The sequence below is a fragment of the Mandrillus leucophaeus genome, unplaced genomic scaffold, assembly GCF_000951045.1.
Source record: "Mandrillus leucophaeus isolate KB7577 unplaced genomic scaffold, Mleu.le_1.0 Scaffold71, whole genome shotgun sequence".
NCBI lineage: Eukaryota > Metazoa > Chordata > Mammalia > Primates > Cercopithecidae > Mandrillus > Mandrillus leucophaeus.
Window position 1 is genome coordinate 3192865 of NW_012107697.1, and position 6923 is coordinate 3199787.

A 6923-nucleotide genomic window follows, 5' to 3' on the forward strand; every position below is an offset into this window, starting at 1 on the left:
AAGCGCGCGGCGCCCGGGCTCTCAGCGTTCCCTGGCCTGCCCCGGCTCGCTCGGCTTTGATGACTGCTTCCGCTCCCCATAAAGGCCTGTTTCATGGCCAACGCCAGCATGGGCTTTACGTCTGCCCTCGGGCTCCCTGCGGGCGGCAGAGGGCCGTGGTGAAACTCCCCGTCTGGCCAGGCCGTTCTGGCTCTAAAGGGAGGTCCAGGGAGTGTGTGCGGGCGGCGTGCTCCGTGCTGGGCTTTGTGCCGAGCCCTGTTCATTGCATATCCCGGTTTCTGTCCCTGGGTGCGTTTCCCTGGCCCTGGCCCTGGCCACTTCCCCTCTTTGAGCGTGGGCACTGTGTTTATTAGTTCATTTCCCATCCCCACACCAAGCACTGCCTGGCACAGAGCAGGCACTCAGCAAAGGCTTGCGGGATGTGCAGACCAGACCGTTTAATGCTCGCAGGTGCCCTCTGCGGTGGGCATTACTATTTCCAGCATCCTCACGAGGGATCTGGAATCCGCGGGGGTCCCCTCTCCAGGATCGTGCAGCCTGTGGAAGGCAGCAGGGACCGGGGTGCCGAATGGATCGAATGAGCTTCTCGGGGGATTCCCTGAGCTTGGTGAACTAAGAACCCACCCTGACGGTCAGGCCTAACCCCACTGCCAATAGCAGAGCAGCACTAAGCGGAAATGGGCTGCCTGTGCCTGGCACCGGGAGCGGCAGAGGCGGCCACACCTGTGGAGGTAGCGCCCGCAGTGCCGAGCTCCTGTGCCTGGGAGGACGCGGGCACTGGGCGACCTGCAGTCGGGCAGAGCTCCCTGGCTTTCTCACAGCGCGGCTCGCAGGAAACAACGCTGTCCCATGGCACAGTGAAGTAAGGAAGGCTATGGCTGCTCTCAGCCAGAGGCGGGTCTGGGGGATGGGGGCCACAGATGCCCCGGGAGCCCCTGGACCCTCTGGAGGGTCGGGCGGGGGAGGGGAGATTTCTGTCTTGACCACACTCTTGTAACCCATTCTTGGCAAACTGGGGTACCTTGCCCACAGGTAGTGCTCTGTTCTCGGGGAGAGGGCACAACCTCTAACCCTCTGACCGAGGCTCTCTGCCTCTCACAAGGAGCCCCCAACACACTGGTTTTCCTCACAGCCTGCCCCAACTGCTCATCGGAACCTGGAGCCCCCTTCCCTGCCCCAACTGTCCCTCCACGGACCCCATTACCCTACTTTCTGTCGAACCCAACTGCCCTATCCTTTATGCAGGCTGTTGGGGGCAATGGTGGTGAGCATAGGCTATGGAGTCAGATGGCCTGGGTTCAAATCCTGGCTCTGCCATGTTCTGACTGTGTGACCTTGGGCCAGTTTCTTTACTTTCTGCCTCAGTTTTCTCATCTGTAAAATTGAAGGAATGGTGGCATCTATCTCATAGGGCGGCTGTGGGGGTTATAGCAGGCACACTGCCACAGGCACAATGAATGTCAGCTCTTGTTGCCAACCTCCCCCACACAACACACAGCTTAGTAACTTTACCCTCACCCAACACATAACACCTAGCTTGTCCCTCATAATGAGCTCTCAGCCTAAATCAGTGCCTTCAGCAAACCTGTGGCGCAGGGCAGGTGGTAAGGTAGACAAGATCCTGGGGAAGACTCTCTGACTCCACAGAGGCAGTACTGGCTGCAGCTGGGATTTGGCCCAGACGTTTAAGAGCCAAGGACTAAGCAATGCCTGCATTGCCTGCTATGTGCATATGTCCAGCAGGACAGCAGTGTCAGGCCACTGGCCAGTGGGGACCATCCTCTGAGCTGGTCATATGAACACCCTAGGAAAGAGTCCACCCCGTCTTTCATGCTCTATCACTGCTCGGCCTAGCTAGGCCAGGCGCACGGGCCTAAGCCCCACCCTGGAGATGGTGGTTGGAGCAGTGTTTGAGGTCACAGATGGAGGAATGTGACCTCCAGCCCAGTTTCGACTCTGCTCTTTGCCAGTTTAGTCTTGCCCAAGTCACTTGGGTTCTCCACGCCTATGATCTCCTCTTTAAAATGGAAGGGAGAGCTGGGCATGGCGGTTCATGACTGTAATCTCAGTGCTTTGGGAGGCTGAGACGGGAGGATCACTTGAGGCCAGGAGTTCAAGACCAGCCTGAGTAACATGATGAGACCCCCATCTCTCAAAAAAAAGAAAAGAAAAAAGAAAAATACTTTGATTGTTTTGTTTTTTGTTTTTGTTTTTAATGAGCAGGGCATGGTGGTGTGTTCCTGTAGTCACGGCTACTCAGGAGGTTGAGGCGGGAGGATCAGTTGAACCCAGGAGTTCAAGACCAGCCTGGGCAACACAGCGGACCCTATCTCTATAAAAATAAATTAAACAAAATGGAAGGGAAACAGTCCATCTCTATGCCGGGTGCTTGGTCATGGGGGTAGGAAGGGGAAGAGGCAGAGAAGGAAGCAGGAGAGGCAGCACCAACACCTCTTCCCACCTGTGGGAGGTCCTGCTCTCTCATTGGCTGGAGCTGGGCTTGCCAGAAAGTCAGATGTGGCCAGTCATCTCTCTCTTGCCCCACCTGAGGTGAGCTCTAACTATACCTTCTCTATCTCAAAAATAAATGTGGCCTTTGGGTGGGGACACTCCACAGTCAACTCCCCTGCTTCCCATGAGGCAGCGTTGCAGAAACCTAGATTCAATCCCTACTGCACCAGTCCCTTACTAACTATGTGACACTTGACAAGATGTAGCCTCTCTAGCAGTGGCCAACTTTGTTTGGCTCTTATTACATGTCAGGCCCTTGGGCAAGTACTTGCCCCCATCCCTGCAACAACCCTACGAAGTAGCCCATCTCACAGGCAAGAAAACGGAGGTTCCAAGAGGTCATGAATGTAAGTTGCCACAATCACACAGCTGGCAAGTGGGAGAGCTAGAAGGTAGATGGTGGCGGAGTCTGGGCATTGGCATGTCACCCTCCCAGAGCACTGGGATGGGGAAAGGAGGCCTCTGTGGAAAGTCTGTGTCCTACACAGGTGGGAACTCAACGCTGGTTCTGGGTTTTTTGCCGCATCCCCTGTCGCGGGAAACCAAACTGTGGTTCCTCGATCTCACCACAGGGTGTCTCCACGCCACTGCTGAACCACCCGAGGCCCATGCTACCTTTGGCGCAGCCCTTCCTCCTGTGGCACTGGCTGCAGCCCTCCTGCTCCTGTGTGGCCTGTCTGTGCCTGTGTTTTCTTCAGCGGGGACAGGCTCTGACTCCTCTGGGAAGCGTGAGGGCTGTCACTGACCCACACCCCCTGCCTTGTGGGGTTCGGCGGAGTGGCGTGGAACAGAAGTGCTGCTTTTCATGTGGCCTCCTATCAGCCTCCCCCAAGTTCCCCCACACTGTCCTGTGTCAGGAGTCACAGTCAGCACCTCAGTCTCCAGGAGTCACGGCGACAGAGCTGTGGGGAGATCCCATGCCCTCCCATGGGGGACCTTGACCTGCCTGGAGAAGGGGGCTCGTGCCACCTGCATGGGGCCCCTCCCGAATCTGACTTGGTAACTGTGGACCTCTATGTCGCTTCCTCTTCTCCGCAGCCCATGCTGCCGTGAACGTCCCCCTGTGAGAGTTGTTAGAAGGGGGTTAATTACCTCCTTTTGGGAGCTTCAATGAGACCATGTAGGTAAAAAACATCTTGCAAGCTCTTTCTTGCAATAGAAATGTTACTTGCCAAAAATAGGGAAATGGGGGCAAGGTCCCAAAGCCACTCAGCAAGTCAGTGGTGGCCATAGTCTTCCTGATCCCAAGCTAGCGATTCTCCCAAGAAATCACACTTGAGGCCGGGCACGGTGGCTCAAGCCTGTAATCCCAGCACTTTGGGAGGCCGAGACGGGCGGATCACGAGGTCAGGAGATCGAGACCATCCTGGCTAACACAGTGAAACCCCGTCTCTACTAAAAAATACAAAAAACTAGCCGGGCGAGGTGGCGGGCGCCTGTAGTCCCAGCTACTCGGGAGGCTGAGGCAGGAGAATGGCGTAAATCCGGGAGGCAGAGCTTGCAGTGAGCCGAGATCCGGCCACTGCACTCCAGCCTGGGCCACAGAGCGAGACTCCGCCTCAAAAAAAAAAAAAAAAGAAAGAAATCACACTTGACTTTGGGGTGGGCCTCCTCTGTGTGAACCTAGTCCAGGATGTTGAAAGGGCACAGAACAAAGATCCTGGGGAGGAGGAGGAAGCTGGGGATGAAGGAGTTAAGGGGGCCTGGAGCCGGGATGGCTGAAGGCTATTAACAGACCAGTATGAGAGGATAAGGCCAGCAAGGGGCCTGGCTTTAATTAGGCCCCCAAGGCCATCTGGAGAACCAGACACTGGAGATGGGTTGGTTTTATGGGGGCAGATGGCATAAATTATAGGGGCATTAATGGGGTGGAGGGGTTCTTCCCACAGTGCTTCTGAAGGGAGTTGCATGGGGGGTCCTCTTCCCTAGCAGGCTGGGCCAATCCCATCTGCTCCAGCCTCTGCTGTCTCCCTGCCAGCAGTACAATGCCCTCCACAGGAACTGCCCCCGGAGCCATCTGAGAGCATGCTCCAGCACTCAAAGGAAAGAGAGACCCTCTGCTGCCAGACAGGAGCCACATCAGGACAGTGGCACTGCCTGGAGCCATCATATGATGGGCGACCCAACATCTGGCTCAACCAATCCTCAACAGCCAGCCAATGGAGAATGGTCATGGCCCATTTGTCTCCAAGTCAACTATAGGACTTGAACAGTCATCAGATCACACTCTGGGTGGTGAGGGGCTTGGTGACCATCCTGTCCAAACATGTCAGCAGAAGCCTAGGGATACACAGCTAACTGACCCCAGTGCTGGACTTGAACCCTAGACTCCTCACACTTGAGCCGGTACATTTTCATGACCACTCACCATCATCACACAGCCTCTCTGGGTCTCAATCTTTTCATCTAACAATCACTGTTTGGCCTCCCTCCCAGCTGAAATGGAATGAAACACCGACTGCAAAAGGCTTTGAAAAGTTAAAACCACAACACAAGTGACTGCAGCATTATTGCAGTTTTGTGAGCAGAAGTTGGGGAGCCCATGGAGTTTCCCAGGAAGGGGCTAGTGGTTCTGCTCTGTGGAGGAGGCCAGCTGACGCCACTGGCCCTCACAGGTCCTCTTCATTTCAGCTCTGCTCAGGGACTCAGGTAGTGCTGAGCCTGAGCACAATCGTTAGGAGGGTGGGTCATTCTGAAAACAAAAACCTCTCTTTGTTCTTCCAAAGCCCATCAAACATGATTTTCAGTCACCCCATCCCAGACTTATCCCCATCATTGCATCCCAGTCTTGCAAGGGATAGGAAGTAGGATGTGGGGAGCAGGGATGGAGAGTTGATAACCAATTCTTCCACCACTTTATATACGATCTTAGCTAGTCAGAAAACAACCGAAGCAATGTCTGGCAAGCTCGAGGTACATATCTCAAATGCAGCAATTTCTCTTCTAGAAATCTACCCCTCAGTTATATTAGCACAGATGTCTTTGTACAAGACTGTTCATTGCAGCTTTGTTTGTAATAACAAAGACTGAAAGCAACCCAAATGTCTCTCATTAGGGGATGGAGCAAATAAATTGTGGTACCCATACTATATAACACCAGGCAAAGAATGAAGTAGATTTCTATGTGTATACAAATGCAGTCGATTTATGTTACATAAATATATTGTTACAAACAAGTCGTATATGGAGCAGTGGAGATACTATGTTCCTGTTTATGCCCAAGAAAAGAAGGTACATGTAAAGCATAAGAAGTTTCTGAATGACACCCAAATTCTGTTAATAGTAGTTGCCTGCAGGTTGAGAGACAAGTGACTTCCGGTTAAGAGGGACTTGCTTTTCATTATATTCCTATTTTAGAATATGTATATGTTCCACTTTTTCAGTTAAATGGAGAAAGAGAGTTAAAAAAAAAAAGAAGTCTGTCTAGAAAAATAACTGCTTGGATGTAACCACATTTCTGCACTCCATCCACCTTCTGCCTTCCAAGTCTTGCCCCTGCTCCCTTGCACAGCTCTGACCCACTCCAGCCAATAAACCTCAGCTTTCACCATAGCCACAAGCCTTGGGGAAAGCTGCCCTTCATTCTGCAAGGACTGAGGCCTCCATGTCATGCCCAGCTGCAAGAAGACTCAAGGGTCCCTGTACGAGGATCTCAGATGCTTGGAAAAGGGGCGTTACCCCAGGTGACGCCCTTTGTGCAAGCCAAGGGGCTTGGTTTCCTATTAAGCCCGTGGAAGGAGTGGCAGTTAAACACCAAGCTTCAAAGAGTTGAGGATTTTCAAAAATCGCTTTTGGGAATCTGCAGCTTTTATTGGAGGTGTCAGACATTAACAAGGGCTCTGGATTATTCCCAGCCTGCAGAGCCCTCTCTTCCTGTCTTCTCCGCCCCCACTCATTCCAGCAACCAGCTTCCCCGCTTTGATGAATCAGAAGAGACTGAGAGTTCAAGGGGCTATTTCTGTCCCACTCTCAGCCCACCTTCTCCCCCTTTTGCTTCAAGAAGGTATGGAAGCTGAAAGGACCCAAGAAAGGGGAAGAGGGGAGCGAACCCAAGGGAAGGGCTGGGGAGCAGGTTCAGATAGAGGCAAAAGAATCCAGCCTTGCTTACTTGCTCCTCTGGAAACAGTTTCATGGCAAAGAATTAGGAATTCTGGAGCCGACCCTATGCCAGCTGGGATGAAACCCTCAATGCACCATCGCCCCCTCTGGGCATGATCATGCTCTTAGATATTTTGAGATCCTTAAATGGAAGGAGTTGTAGGAACTCCATTTTGTCCAAATATGTAGTTACATATGAGCTTTTCTTGACAGCATTTTCAATGCTGGTTGAGGTCCCAGTCTTAGGATGTACCTAGTGAACATGAAAGGTAAGTGGCATATCCAAAACAAAGGGGCGCCTTCCAATTCACTTG

General features: G+C 52.9%; 1 pseudogene; it reads left to right on the forward strand.

The window, feature by feature from the left end:
- LOC105528299 overlaps positions 1–1457 on the forward strand; it is a 1838-nt pseudogene extending 381 nt beyond the window's left edge.
- The last annotated feature ends 5466 nt before the right edge of the window (positions 1458–6923 follow it).